Source organism: Acinonyx jubatus, chromosome B3 (genome assembly GCF_027475565.1).
Source record: "Acinonyx jubatus isolate Ajub_Pintada_27869175 chromosome B3, VMU_Ajub_asm_v1.0, whole genome shotgun sequence".
Classification (NCBI taxonomy): Eukaryota; Metazoa; Chordata; class Mammalia; order Carnivora; family Felidae; genus Acinonyx; species Acinonyx jubatus.
In genome coordinates, this window is record NC_069386.1 from 139,740,571 (window position 1) to 139,755,514 (window position 14,944).

General features: G+C 56.4%; 1 protein-coding gene across 4 annotated transcripts in view; it reads right to left on the reverse strand.

The window, feature by feature from the left end:
• Nucleotides 1–14,944, reverse strand: part of DEGS2 (delta 4-desaturase, sphingolipid 2) — a 72,408-nt gene that overhangs the window by 6,351 nt on the left and 51,113 nt on the right. The gene's annotated exons all lie outside the window — the stretch shown is intronic.

Consider the following 14,944-nt stretch of genomic DNA (forward strand, 5'->3'; position numbering starts at 1 on the left):
CCTAGGATCGATTCTTCGGGGGCAGGGGGGACCCGCGGAGGCAGCCAACCTGCCTCCCCCACCAGCTGGGGGCTCCCGCGGGACTTCCCAGGGTGGGGGTCTCTGCCGCCCGCCCAGGAGCAGGCGTCAGCACAGGTCACAGAAACGTAGTGCCCGAAATGGAAGCGGCACATGGCTATGTGGGGGGGAGGGGGACTTCCGTCAGGCTCCAGGGACGCGGTGCACGTGTCGCCCAGGCACATGGGGAACCTCGGAGGGCGCAGGGGAGGGGACACAGAGGGCCCTGGTTTTGTCGCCAGTGTTGCGGTTCTTACACAAGATCTGAAGGAAACATGGTAAAATGGCGAATGCATTCATTTTAGGTGGGGGGTGTTTGTTATAGAAACTTTGGTACTTTTCTGTATTTTGTTCTACAGGAAAGAAAAGGACAATGACAGTGAGAGTGGGCCAAGCAGGGGAGGGCCTTCCAGCCAACAAGCAGCCAGACTCAGCAGGGACAGCACAAGAGTGGGGGGCAGGAGAGGGAAAGGGGGAGAATGCCTTCTAGAAGCCTCCCTGACTGCTCTGTGGCGGGGGGTGGGGGTGGGGGAGTAAGGAGTCTGGTGCTGTGTCCAGGGATGGGGAGGGACAGCACCAGCGGTCGTCACATGCTCAGGGTGACAAGTGCTCCTCAGGTCTGCTCTGTCCCCTGGTTCCCAGGGCAGGGCACACAGGCCCTCAGAGGCAGAGCACAGATATGGAAACTGAGGCTAGTGACAACAGGGGTTTATCCCAGGCACGCTCAGGACAGCCAGTGCCAGTCTCCGGGCAGCCTCGGGCTCACCAACCACAGGCTGGCACATGAACAGCGTCCCCAGGACCGCAACAGAGGCTGGGCCCCAACTGGAACCGGCCAGATGAAGGGTAAATCCTGCCCAGCCCTTTCCTCTGACCCAGGAAGTCACTTCCCTTTTGTGCTCAGAAGAGAAGGATGTGACAGCTCGGCTCAGCGCCCCCTCCGCGGCCCCCATGGCCAGGCCCCTCCACCTTCCTCCCAGCCCACAGAACTTTCTGTCAGAGCCACCCAGTGATGGAACAGTCTGCTTCATAGGTGGTGAGCCGCCTGTCCCTGGGAGTATGCAAAGAGAAACACAACAACATGGGCAAAGGGATTCTGCCCCAGTCAGAAGGGAGACTCAGGTTCAAAATCCTCCTGCCCAAGAGGCCACACTACAAGCCCATCTTGGGGTTAGTCTGGATGTTGCTGTGTGGCCGGAGGTGTGTTCCCACCCTCTCTGGACCTCGGTGTCCCAGCGTGTGATGGCAAGGGTGTGACATGCCTCACAGGCTATCTGTCCCCACAGAACAGTCCTGGTTCCACAAACGCAAACAGCCTTCATCTGCTGGAGATGCTGGGGGGCGTTGGGGTTCCCAAGTCCTAGAATAGCAGGCCACCTCTGCCCAGAGATCAACAGAGTCTCCCCCCAGGCAGCACTTACACCAGCTGCGCCGCCCCCCCCCCCCCCCCCGGCACTCAGGGACCACCTCTGGGACAGTGCCAGCCCTCAGGCCTCCAATCTTCACAAAGCCACCCAGGCCCTTTGATCCCGGGACCCCTCTCCCTGAAGCTCGGCCAAGGACACCACCAGGACAGTGGTCACAGCACAAGTATAAAAGCAGAACTTGGGAACAAGCAGACAAGGCAAGCGACAGGTGACAAACCTCAGCTCCACTCAACGGGAACACAAGGGCCCCAGCATCCCGGGGGGTGGGAGAGAGCGGCATTCGGAGCAGGTTCAGACCCTCGCTCCAGATGACAGTTTAATATCCAGAATATATAAAGATCTCCTACAGCTCAACAACAAAGACAGACAACCCAATTTGAAATGGGCAAGTGACCTGAACAGACACTTCTCCCAAGACGTGCACCTGGCCAATTAGCACATAAAAAGATGCTCCGCGTCAGCCATCAGGGAAATGCAAATCAGAGCCACAAATGAGACACGCTACACACCCGCTAGGATGGCTGTAATAAAAACAGTTAATACCAAGTGTTAGTGAGGACGTGGCCGACCTGGAGTCCTTGTTCGTGCACTGCTGGTGGGAACGCAAAATGGCGCGGGCGCTGTGGAAGACAGTTGGGCGGTTCCTCAAAGAGCTAAATGTTGACTTAGCGTGTGCCCCAGCAATTTCACTTCTCAATAGGTACCCCAAAGAACTTAAATCAGGGACACACACGAGACCTGTACACCAATGTCCAGCACACTAGTCACAGCATCCAAAGGTGGAAAACAACCCACGTGTCCAACAACAGATGAACGGCTAAACAAAAAGGGGGCTGGCCACACAGTGGGATGTCATTCAGCCACCGAAAGGAACAAAACTTCCAGTCGAAGAACAACCGAGTCCTGGGGGTGCAGTGGCCGCCATGGTGACTATAGTTGATAACACCCTGTTGTAGACTTGAAACTCGCCTCGAAAGTAGATCTTCTCCCATCCGGGAACCTAACGACAAAAGTGCCTGTAAGCACCCGTGGTGACACATGTTAAGGAGATATACTGTGGTGATCCTTTTGCAACATATACAAACATCGAGTCCTCCTGTTGTACACCTGACCCTAGAATTGTGTTATATGTAACTATGCCTCAATTTAAAAAATTCCGAAAGGGGCGCCTGGGTGGCTCAGTCAGCTAAGCATCCGACTTCAGCTCAGGTCATGATCTCGCGGTCCGTGAGTTCGAGCCCCGCGTCGGGCTCTGGGCTGATGGCTCAGAGCCTGGAGCCTGCTTCCAATTCTGTGTCTCCCTCTCTCTCTGCCCCTCCCCCGTTCATGCTCTGTCTCTCTCTGTCCCAAAAATAAAGAAAAACGTTGAAAAAAAAATTAAAAAAAAAAAAATTCCGAAACACCTTCTCTGTTTCACAATGCCGACTCCCTAATCCTGCTCCCCGAAACGGACTCCCGGGTGAACTACCAGCGCTGCAAAAACAAATTTTTTTAAAGGGAGGAAATGCTGACACAGGTTACAACATGGACGAGCCTTGAAGACACGACGTTGAGGAAAGAAGCCAGAAACAGAGGCCGCGTGGTTTATGACTATACTGACACGAACGTTGAGAACAGGCAAGTTCATAGAGACAGAAGGGAGGGGTGAGCAGGGGCTGGGGAGGGGGTCGCAGGGGTGGGGCGGGGAGCGGTGACGGGTCTGTTGGGAGCCCCAAAAAGGTTTCGGAAAGAGCAACGGCACACAACCGTTGCCACCAGATCAGGCACCTAAATGTGGTTACAGCGGCAAACGGTACGTTACATGTATTTCACAATAAGGAAAAAGTTAAGAAAAACAACCCCAGCTCAGGACGCCTGGGCGGCTCGGTCGGTTGAGCGTCCGACTTCGGCTCCGGTCATGATCTCACGGCTGGTGGGTTCGAGCCCCGTGTCGGGCTCTGTGCCGACAGCTCGGAGCCCGGGGCCCGCTTCGGATTCTGGGTCCCACCCTCTCTCTCTCTGCCCTCTCCCGCTCATGCTGTCTCTCTCTGCCTCTCAAAAATAAATGAACATTAAAAACAAAAAAACGAAACTACAGTCCCGGCTCTGGGCAGGCTGGTTTGACCGCAAGCCTCCGCGGCTGAACGACGGCCAGGGTCACCGGCAGGACTAACAGATAAGGCATGGGGCAGCTCCGGCTGAGCGGCCAAGGCGGGCACGCCGACCTGCCTGCAGTCGGGATGACCGCCTGGTGCACCGGGGAGGCCAGCTTTAAGGAGGTCGCCAAACACGGCCACAGAGGCTTGCCGCGGTGCAAATGGGACACGGGGGACTGCCTTCACCCCGGGGGCCGGCCCGCGTTGCCTAACGGCCGCTGAGCTTGCGCCTGCGTTGCGGGAGGTGACTGGGCCGCCCCACAAAGGCCAAAGGCCCAGTGGGGTGCACGTGGGCAGAAGAGTTCTCGGGATGGCAGTGCGAAGGCCCTGCCACCTTAAGCCAGGAGAACCCCTTCACAAGATGGAGGGAGATGCCGGCAATGGGGGGGCGGGGGGAAAGAATGACGGCCCCCCACAGCCCCCCACGTCCCAATCCCATAACCCGCGAGTAGGTTCGACGACACAGCAAGAGAGAAGCAAGGTCGAACAGGGCAGTCAGGTTACTAGGAACGGACCTTACTACACGAGAATGACCCTGGATCTTCCGGTGGCCCAGGGTCATCCCAGGGCCCTACCCGTGGGGGAGCAGGCAGGAGAGGGGGTCCCGGGGGCGCCGAGAAGGGCTCCGCCGGCCCCTGCTGGTGTGAAGGTGGCGCTGGAGGAGGCGGGTGCAGGTGCCTGCGAAGCTGGAAAGGCCTGGGACCAGATTCTCCCCCAGGGAGAGCACGGCCCTGGGACACCCTCACTTCAGCTGGGTGAGACCCGTGTCAGACTCGTGACCTCCAGAACTGCAAGAGAACACGTGTGGTGTTCGAAGCCCCCCGGTTTGTGGAAATCTCACCCAAGAAAACTCACCCAGCACCGGGACCAGGGAGGAGGAAGCCGCACGGCTGGGCCAGCCACCCGGGTCTGCTCCTCCTCTGCCCTGACGTCTGGCGCTGGGCGCGGGGCCACTCACACTCGGTCCTGCCCCTGAGGGCCGGAGGGGGATGAGCCAGCACTGCGCTCGCCCAGGTTCTCCCCCCAGGTGGGCACGAGACCAAAGGACCCGAGCCTGGGAGCGGGGACTGCCGTGTGGGCCCCACGCAGAAGGGGGGACAAGGGGCAGGCCTCGTCCAAGCTTGCTCCTCTCCCAAGAGGGGGTCAGAGTGACAGGCGACACTTCAGAACACAGGCCTGTATTTCCTGGGAAGACCAGTGCTGGGGGCGGGGGGATGTTGATGAAGAGAGTGGGGGGGGACTGGGAGCTGGGAATCCAGCAGCCACAATGAGGTGAAGCCAGAGAAAGAAGAAAGGTCTTCACGACGGCCAGGAAGTTCTGGCCACCTCAGCCATCAGCCGACACGCTCACCCACAGCCCAGGGCCGGGGACACCACAGAGTCCCCCTAACCTCTGCACAGCTGGATGTCAGGTTGGAACATCCAGGTCACAGGTCACAGGGCTCTCCGCCAGCCTCCCTTTTATGAGGGGCAGCCCCCGGGGCACCAGCCCTCTCCCCTGGGCAACCAGCGGCCTGGCCGGCACCTGCCAAGGCACATGTGAGAGCTGACCCAGGAAGCTGAAGGCCACCAGCTTCTACAGGGTTAGTTCCCATGCTTCCCCTTGGAAGGAGGCCAAGCGTGGGCAGCACGGGGGGGGCAGGCCACACCTGCACCAGGTGAGCAGCCTGGCAAGCTGTGGGACACTGGGAACCAGGACCCCAGCTCTGGGATCAAGGCCAGCAAACAGGCCAGTCCCGTGCTCCTCAGAGGCAGCGGTGACCTTGGACAGTGGGCGCCAGATGCCCCACCTGTCGAACAAAGACAGCGAATCCTACCTGTGGGGAGCAAAGGAGCGCACCCTTGCGGACCCACCCCTGCCGAGCCCACCTTCGGGGAGCCCGGTGCCCCTTCTCCTTTACCTGACAGTGTCCCAAATCCTCGGCTGCCCCCAGCCCGGGCGGCCACACTACCTCCCCACCCTTGTCCCCACATCTGAGAAATGGGGTGACATTCCTACCTGCCTACCAGGGCTGCAGTGAGGCTGGGATGACGGCTCCGGGCCCTGGGAGCAGTCTTATTGCTCTTAAATGCAGTTTCCTGATCTGAGAATAAAAACATCCTACTTCTGACCTATGGGGGCTCAGGTGCTGTTCCTGGAGGCTGATCTGGCCCAGCTTGCTTTGACCTACGAGAAAGAGCCCAGCGCTCCCGGGCCGGGAGGGTCACGGGGTCCAGCCATCCTGCTGGAAGCCTGGAAAGTGGGTCCGATGTCCCAGCTGGACTCCAGGCAGGGCAGGGGCGATGCCTACAAGGGGCCAAGCACGTGAGCCCCAGATCACCTCCACTACCTGCCGGGAGGCGCTTCCTGGACACGGTACGGGGAGGAGGGGCCCAGCAGCCATCAAGGAGAAGGCAGAGCCCAGGGGCCTTGGCTGAAAGTGTATGCGGGGCGAGGCACCAGAAGGGCTCAGAGACCACAGTCAGGGAGCTGGGCCCCCCCTTAGGAGCGGGGCTAGTCTGGACCTTCCCATCGCGAGAAAACTCAAGCCTCACTCGAGGAAACCTCAAATACCTGACTTTTCAATTCCAGAGCTTCCCGGTTCCAGAGGAGATGCTCTGGGGACCACTGGCCACTCAGGACCAGAGGTGGAGGTCACTGGGCACCGTATGGAGCGGGGTAACTGAAGCCACGGGCTGGAGGTGTCTAGCCAAGGAGGGGCCATGAACAGGAAGACAAGACAGGTGCCCCCAGTGCACTTAGCAAGGTCATGGCGGCCTCAGCAGGAGCCATTCCAGCACAGTCAGGGGCAAGATGGCAGTGGGGTAAGGAGATGCGGGGGACAGGATGAGTGCGGGCATGGGGGGCATGGGGGACGGAGGGAAGTTTGGCTGGGGGGTAAGAGGAGAAGGAGGAAAGCACCTGCGGACAGCAGAATGAGAGGACGGAGATGCTGGGGCGGGGCTCACGGAGCAGGCAAGGGGGTGCTGGCCCTGTAGAAGCGGGGGCCTCTTCCAGGGGCTCAGGGAAGGACACAGCCCTGGGCTCCATGTTCTCTGGGCCCCAAGAGAGGGGGATGCCCAAAGACGAGGCAGAGAACCCCACACTCCTGGCAGCTCCCACGAGGAGCCGCAGCCCTGGCTGGACATCCGAGCCTGGCCCAGCCTGACCAGGCCCTTCCCCACAGTGGGACCCCAGCTGATGGCGGCGGGGGTCAGGGTGGGGGGGGCCCTGATGACTCAGGCCTCCAGCTCAGAGACCACAGTAGCTGGACTAGGCCCCGCATGCTTCGAGGGCTCTCTGCTCCACAGGCAGCCTGGAGCCCCGCCTGGACGGCCACCTGGAACCAGAGAAACACAGACCCATGCAAATGTCTTCTAGCAACAGCCCGGGGCGGGCACGGCCCAAGGCAGCTGGGCAAGCAGCCACCAACAACAGCCGTCGTTAGAAGTCCCACTGCCCAGCCCTGACGCGGAAAGGAGGGTCTGAGGTGTAGGCAGGCCGGGAAAGAGGGTGACAGTGCCGAGACTTGGCCTGGGGACCCCCACCGCCAGGCCCGCAGGATGCACGCAGGGGCCCGGGTGAGGGCTGGGACATCGGCGGGTACGCCACATGGGGAATCTGACACACGGGGATCCGGCTTTCACCACCCTGCCCCGGAGGGGGCCATCCCACCACCGCAGAGACGAGGAAGCAGGGGTCCCCCCACAAGGTGAAACAGCGTGCCTAATTTCCAGAACACCGTCCCCTTCCTGCCAACCGGAGAGCCAGAAAGAGCGCTCTGAGGGGCCTCAGCCCCCCCGGGGGGAGCCTCTTCCCAGGACCGGGCTACGTCGTTGCCAGGGCAAAGCACCCAGAGAAAACCCTGGGTCCCAGCTCGGGAGACTGGCTCTACCCCACAGGGACCGGCTCTGTCCCTCTCTGGGCCAGCTTGTCACTGTCCACCTTGAAGGTACTGGTTCTGACCGTGCTGGGGCTGTGAGCGCGCGGAGGGGTTCCCCAGGGCACCCAGTGTGGGGAAGCCTGGCTCCAGCAGAACTGTTCGTTTACATGCATCGCACGGATCTACACGCGTGACAGACGTGTTCGCAGGACCCAGACAGCGGAGCGGGAGGATGGGCCAGCGGGACCCAAAGTGCCCCCACACCAGCCCCCTGGAGTGGCGTCACCATGGAAACTTCTCCTGAGAAACGCTACTGGGCCCTCAGCCTCCAGAGATAGCCGAGGAGGTCCCAAGGCCGCCCGGGCTCCCCCTCCCGCCCCCTGCCGACTGCTGGCCTCGGGCAGGGCCCCCAGGAGCACGCGAGGCTTCTTCCTGCCGACACTGTGCCCTTCCACGTGCCAGGCCTGGCACCATCTGGGACGACATGTTCCTACCACCTCCCCAAGGAGCCCAAACCCCACCGCGTGACAGTCTCCACGGCCGTAGGGGAGGTCCTGGCCACTGCCTCTCATCGCCTAAGTGCTCCCAAGTCTAGAACATTCCATGGCACACAGCAACTCATGCTGTCCACCTGCTTCCCACCCCGGTGCCCAGAGCGCTTTCCCTCACGTCGCCGCCCGCGGTAACTTGACTACCCTCCCAACAAAGGCGCCTAAAGCCCTCATAATCCCCTCCTTCCTAAACAGCTTCCTTGTGGCCCTGCCCTGGCTCAGTGGCCTTCCCTCAGTGACCCCCACCTCCTTTTCCCTTCCAGAGCCAGAAGGCAAGTCTAACCCTGTCTGGTCAGTGCGGGAGGCACTGTGGGGACCCGGTTCGGCACAGACAATGTGGAAAGTGACCCAAAGTGCCTTCAGGAGCCACCAGACCCGCCTCCTCACCTGCATCTCACTAAACCTGCTTTTTGTCCATTGACAAATATTTGCTGAAAGTCTTTGGCAGCCAGGCCCCAGATCCTGGAGATGGGAGGGGTTCCCAGGCTGTGCAGGGGTGGGGCATTGCCCTTCCAGGGCACGTATATAGTGTGTCCCAAAAGGACACACACACACACACACACACACACGTACACACCCATGCATGACATCAGGGCGGAAATCCGAAAGATGGAGAGTCTGGATGTAAGAACCTGGGAGTGACTACACCTGTTCACAAGGCATCTTCCAGGTAATGAAAATACTCCAAAACTGGATTATGTAACTTCAGTAAAGTCACTGGCCTGTGCCTTTCAAATGAAGGAATTTACGACATGTAAATCGCACCTCATAAAAGCTGGTACAAATTAACGAGCAAGGAGTTAGGGAGGTGGAGGAGGCCGGGGCACATGCCTCGGTGTGGAGGCTGGAAATGAGAGCTGGCACCTGTTCGTGAGTTGTCTGTCAGGGACAGTGGCTCTCCTCGGGCCCTGGGGACAGAGGGGGGTGGAAGACAGGCCCCGGCTGGTGCAGCCATGGGTCAGAGGTCTGCCTGACCCCTGACCGGCTGGGTAACTGCACGAGTGACTTAACACGTAGAGAGCGTCAATGTCAGGAAGGCAGAGACAGGACAGGCCAGGACAGGGTACAAGCGGCCCCCAGGGGGTGGAGGAGGGGCAAGGACAACAGACGGGGGCTTAGAGGAGAGGAGGAGAGGTCCGTGCTGCAGGCACCAGCCACACTCCTCCCTTCCCACATGCGTGCTCAGCACCGCATGCTGGTAGCTTGACATTGGCCATGAGAGAAATATGTCCAGAAATTTGCCAAATGCCCGGCTTGCAAACCAGGGCTTTTTATCCCCTCCAGAGAACACCAGCACATGCGCGCACAGGAGACAGGAGTTCGGTACATAAAGAATAGGGGACAAGAATTCAAGCAGAGGGAACAGCATTTGCAAAAGCCATGAAGAGGGAGATGAGCGGATGGGGTGCGTCCCACAAAGTGGCTAGAGAGCAAAAAACAAGGGGAAAGGGCAGGGGCCAGAGATGGGGACGCTCCAGGCGCCAGGGCAGAGGTGAAATTTTACCCTTTGGAGGATTTCGGTAGGGGAGGACGTAATCGGGTCAAAGAGGGTCCCCGAGTAACCCCTTAGGGATCACCTGTCGTCTGTGCTACCCAAATACCCAGCATGCCTCCTTCCCTCCCCACCCAACTTAGGGTCACAGCACCCCTTGCTTTCCTTGGAGAGCCCCTTCTCTCTGCTCTTACGATGCGACGCGACACTGTGGGGCCCCTGCCTATCACAGCCCCCTGCCCGCTGACCAGCCCCCGGACCCGAGGCTCCCTCCGGCCAGAGATTACCTGGCTCCAGGCCAGGCCGCTACTCAGGGCAGGAGGGGAGGGGGGACAGCTCTCTTTCTTCTGTGGAATCTCAGAGCTGGGGGGACCCAACCCGGGTGCTGCCTGCGGCCCGCCTGGCAGAGGAGAAGGCCCATATGGTGACCAAGGCAGGGACGAGGGGCATGGAGAGACGGGCCTTGTGGCCTGCCTGCCCCCACCCCTGCAGCGTCTCTGTGGTTGGGTGAGGAGAGGTCACAAACTCCCCCTGTCCCCAGCTTCAGCCAGCTCTGTTCTGGAATCACCACTTGCCACTGGGAAAGCCCCGGCAAGGGTTTCTTGCCTAAGCAAATAATCCAACAATTGCCAAGAGTCTTACTTCCTTGTTTCCTCTTTTGTTTTCCTTTGATTATTTGAATTTTTGTGTGTGTGTTGTTTTACCATGTGTGTGCCCTGTTTTCGTAAGAAAAAAGAAATCACAAAGCTATTTGTTTTTAAAGACAAACCCAAAGCCAGCTTCTGATTCCCCTGCCACGCCTGGCTTGGCCTCCAGTCTGTCGCGGGTCACAGTCCTGCTGGCTCGGATCCCGCCCTCACAATACAGGGAGCCTCAGGCGTGGCCCCGGGAGACATGGCTCTTAGGGGGCTGCGTGGGACCCCCGTTTTCTTAGGATGCTGTGCCCTGAGGAGCATGTCCCCATCTAGGCAGGAGCTGGAGACAGACTTTGGCCCTGCCCCAAGGGCACTGTGGTTAGCTCCGGGGCAAGGGCTTCCTGGGTTCTGACTCCCTCCCCGATTAGGATCTTTCTGAGCGTCCACTGCCCACCCCACCCCACCCCCACACCCCCGGGGCTTGGCATGAGCCGCAGCGGCCAGGTGGGGCCGGAACACATGGCCAAGCGGGACGTGACTGGAACACCAGTCTGGCCCCTGCAGCCTGCGATCTGTGTGGTCCTATGCGAGTGACCTGCCTTCTCTGAGCCCGGCTCTGCTGTCTCTTCTACAGAGAGAGACACCAGCAGCTTCACACAGAATTTGTCTCTGGCTGGGAATAGCACGGATGGCAGAGAGCAGAGACGCAAAGGCATTCCCTGTCCTTGGGGAGAACTCACCAGTCTGCCAGAGGAGCAAAGATCATCGCAGCTACCCATTACTGAGTGCTGGGCTAAGTAAGCACTTGATGCCACCTCATTTGATCTGCCCAGCAACTCTGGAAGGAATAACAACCCCTTTTAACCTCACCAAGGCTCGACTCGCTCCTCTGTTGGTTGACCTGCCCAGGGTTTACATGGCTAACGGGTGAGAGCTGAGGATGAAATCCACCGCCGAGCTCTAGAGCCCTGCAACCTTCCCCAGAGAGATAAGGACCTGATGGGTTGGAGCCTCGGAGGGAAATCCCAGAGGAATGCCGTCCCCAGCGGAGGCCAAAGTCCAGGAGGGCAGCCGGGCAGGGGCCGGGCATCCTGCAGGAAATGGAATGGAGCAAGAGCCCTCACTAAACTCCAGGGGCATTTTTCACAGAACTAGAACAAACCATTCTAAAATGTCTACGGATTACATATACCGTGGAATACTACTTGGCAATGAGCAAGAATGAAATCCTGCCATTTGCAGCAACATGGATGGAACCGGGCGGTGTTATGCTGAGTGAAATAAGTCAGGCAGAGAAGACAGATGTCAGATGTTTTCACTCATATGTGGATCTTGAGAAACTTAACAGAAGACCATGGGGTGGGGGACGGAAACAGAGAGAGGGAGGGAGGCAAACCATAAGAGACTCTTAAATACAGAGAACAAACTGAGGGCTGATGGGGGGTGGGAGAGAGGGTGATGGGCACTGAGGAGGGCACCTGTTGGGATGAGCACTGGGTGTTGTGAGGAAGCAATGAATTATGGGCATCTACCACTGAGCCAAGAGCACGCTGTATACACTGTATGTTAGCCAACTTGACAATAACTTATATTAATAAATAAATAAAAATGAGAAAGCACACAGAAAAAAAAATTCCTATGGAAGAACAAAAGATCCTGAATAGCCAGAGCAATCTTGAGGAGAAAAAGAACAAAATCAGAAGTATCACGCTCCTGGGCACCTGGGTGGCTCCGTCGGCTGGGGGTCCGACTTCGGCTCAGGTCATGATCTCATGGTTTGTGGGTTTGAGCCCCACGTCAGGCTCTGTGCTGACAGCTCAGAGCCTGGAGCCTGCTTCAGAATCTGTGTCTCCCTCTCTCTCTGCCCCTCCCCAACTTGCGCGCGCGCTCACTCTCTCTCTCTCTCTCAAAAATAAATAAAAACATTAACAAATGAAGAAAAAAAAAAGAAGTATCACGCTCCTGGATTTCAAACCATACTAACAAAGCTGTGGTAATCAAAACACTATAAATTAGCATAAAAATAGACACACAGGATCAATGGAACAGAATAGAGAGCCCAGAAATAAACCCACACGCATACGGTCAATTAACTTACGACAAAGGAGGCAAGTCTATGCAGTGGGGAAAAGAAGGTCTCTTCAGTTAGTGGTGCCGGGGAAACTGGACAGCCACAGGCAAAAGAATGAAACCGGACCACTTTCTTACACGATGCACAAAAATAAACTCAAAATGGATTACAGATTTGAATGCAAGACCAGCTGTCCAAAAGCTCCTAGAAAAAAATATACGCAGTAAGCTCCCTGACATCAGTCTTGGCGATGATTTTTTTGGATTTCACACCAGCAGTAAGTAAAGGCAACATAAGCAAAAATCAAACAGGTGGGATTGCATCAAACTAAAAAGCTTCTGCACAGTGGAGGAAACCATCAACAACATAAAAAGGCATCCTGAGGAATGGAAGAAGATGTTTACAAGTCACATATCCAATAAGGGGTTAATATCCAAAGTATGTAAGGAACTGATACAACTCAATAACAAACAAAAATTTGATTAAAAATGGGCGAGGTTGGGGCGCCTGGGTGGCTCAGTCGGTTAAGCGTCGGACTTCGGCTCAGGTCACGATCTCGTGGTCCGTGAGTTCGAGCCCCGCGTCGGGCTCTGGGCTGATGGCTCGGAGCCTGGAGCCTGCTTCCGATTCTGTGTCTCCCTCTCTCTCTGCCCCTCCCCCGTTCATGCTCTGTCTCTCTCTGTCCCAAAAATAAATAAACGTTGAAAAAAAATTAAAAAAAAAAAATGGGCAGAGCACTTGAATAGACATTTCTCCAAAGAAGACATCCAGATGGCCCACAGACACATGAAAAGATGCCCAACATCACTCATCGGCAGGGAAATAAATATGAAAACTACAATGAAATGCGTTGTGGGAATGGCTGAAATCAACAACACAAGAAACAACAGGGGTTGGCGACCATGTAGAGCAAAGGGGGCCCTCGCGCACTGTTGGTGGAGACACCAGCTGGTGCAGCCACCGTGGGAAACAGCGTGGAGAGTCCTCAAAATATTAAAACTAGAAATACCATATGATCCAGCAAATCCACACCTCAGTATTCACCCAGAGAAAATGAAAACACTAATTCGAAAAGATATATGCGCTCCCCTGTTCATCACAGCATTATTTACAATCGCCAAGACATGGAAAGCAGCTCTTTCTGCCCATGGATCCTATCCCAGTGCGTTAATAAAACCACGTGTTTGCACTGAAAAAAAAAAAGAAAATATATGGAAACAACATGTCCGTCAACAGATGAATGGATGAATAGAATGTGTTGTATATATAATCCGAAACTACTCAGCCACATAAAAGAATGAAACTTTGGGGTGCCTGGGCGGCTCAGTTAAGACTGACTTTGGCTCAGGTCATGATCTCACGGTTCGTGAGTTTGAGCCCCAGGTCAGGCTCTGTGCTAACAGTGCAGAGCCTGCTTGGGATTCTCTCTCTCCCTCTCTCCCTGCTCCTCCCCCACTCAAGCGCTGTCGCTGTCTCTCTCTCTCTCAAAAATAAATACACATTAAAAAAAAAAAAAAACAAATAAAACAGATTGTGTCTCCCTCTGTCTCTCTCCCCCTTCCAGGCTTGTGCACCAGCTCTCTCTCTCTCTTTTTCTCTCTCTCTCTCTCCCCTCTCTCTCAAAAATAAATAAACATTAAAAAAAAAAAAAAAGAATGGAATTTTGCGACACGTTTGCAACGAATGAATGGCTCCAGAGGGTATTAGGCTAAGTGAAATAAATCAGTTAGACAAAGACAAATACCACGTGATTCCACTTATAGGTGGAATCTAAAAGACAAAACAAAACAAGACCCAGATTCATACATACAGATTGGTGGTTGCCAGAGGGGGAGGGACATGGGGGAACGGCTGAAGGGAATTAAGAAGTGCAAACTTCCAGTTATAAAGTAAATAAGTGATGGGGATGTAATGTACACCACGGAAACTGTGGTGGACAAAATTGTAGCAATTTTGTGTGGTGACCGAATGGTAACTAGGTTTACTGAGGTGGTTATTCCACACTGCATACAAAGGTTCAATGACTATGTTGCACACCTGAAACTTACTAACATAGTATTGTACTTCAGTAAAACAAAATAAAGAACCAAAGAGCAAGGAGGGGCGGAGCAGGAAGGAAGGACATCTAGGCAGGGCAGGATCGCACGCCTGGGATTGAGGGAAAATGGCACCTTCCAAGTTCATGGGTTCAAAACCAGACAGCATCTGGAGGAAACAGAGGAATCCACAGCACCCAGTGCAAACTGGGAATGAGCAAAGCTTCCCGGGGAGTCAGCCCGAGACCTGCTGCTGTCCCCGCACTGGCCCAAATCACCTCCTCTCTTCAAGTCTTCCAGCCTTCCTGGCCACCTTGTCCAGGAAGCTTCCTCTAATGGTTCCAGGGCCGGTGGCTTCTCTCTCTCTCTCTCTCTCTCTCTCTCATGTCCTGGAGTGCTGGGTACCACACTGGGCACCTTTTAACATCCAAGGGCTCCTTTTAACATCACACCCTCTACGCCAGGCAAGATGGCTGTGCCCATTTTGCAGATTCAGAAAGTGAGTCTGCAGCCCAGAGTGTCTGGACCCCTCCAGGCAGCTCTGTGGGCCAGGATATGTCTCCCAGCCTTCTCCACCTAGGGCCAGGTGCTCTTATAAGGGCAAGGCAGGGGACAGCCAGGGAAAGGGAAGGAAATGGAGCCCTGCCTCAGCCCTGCGGTGGGAACAGCCAAGACAC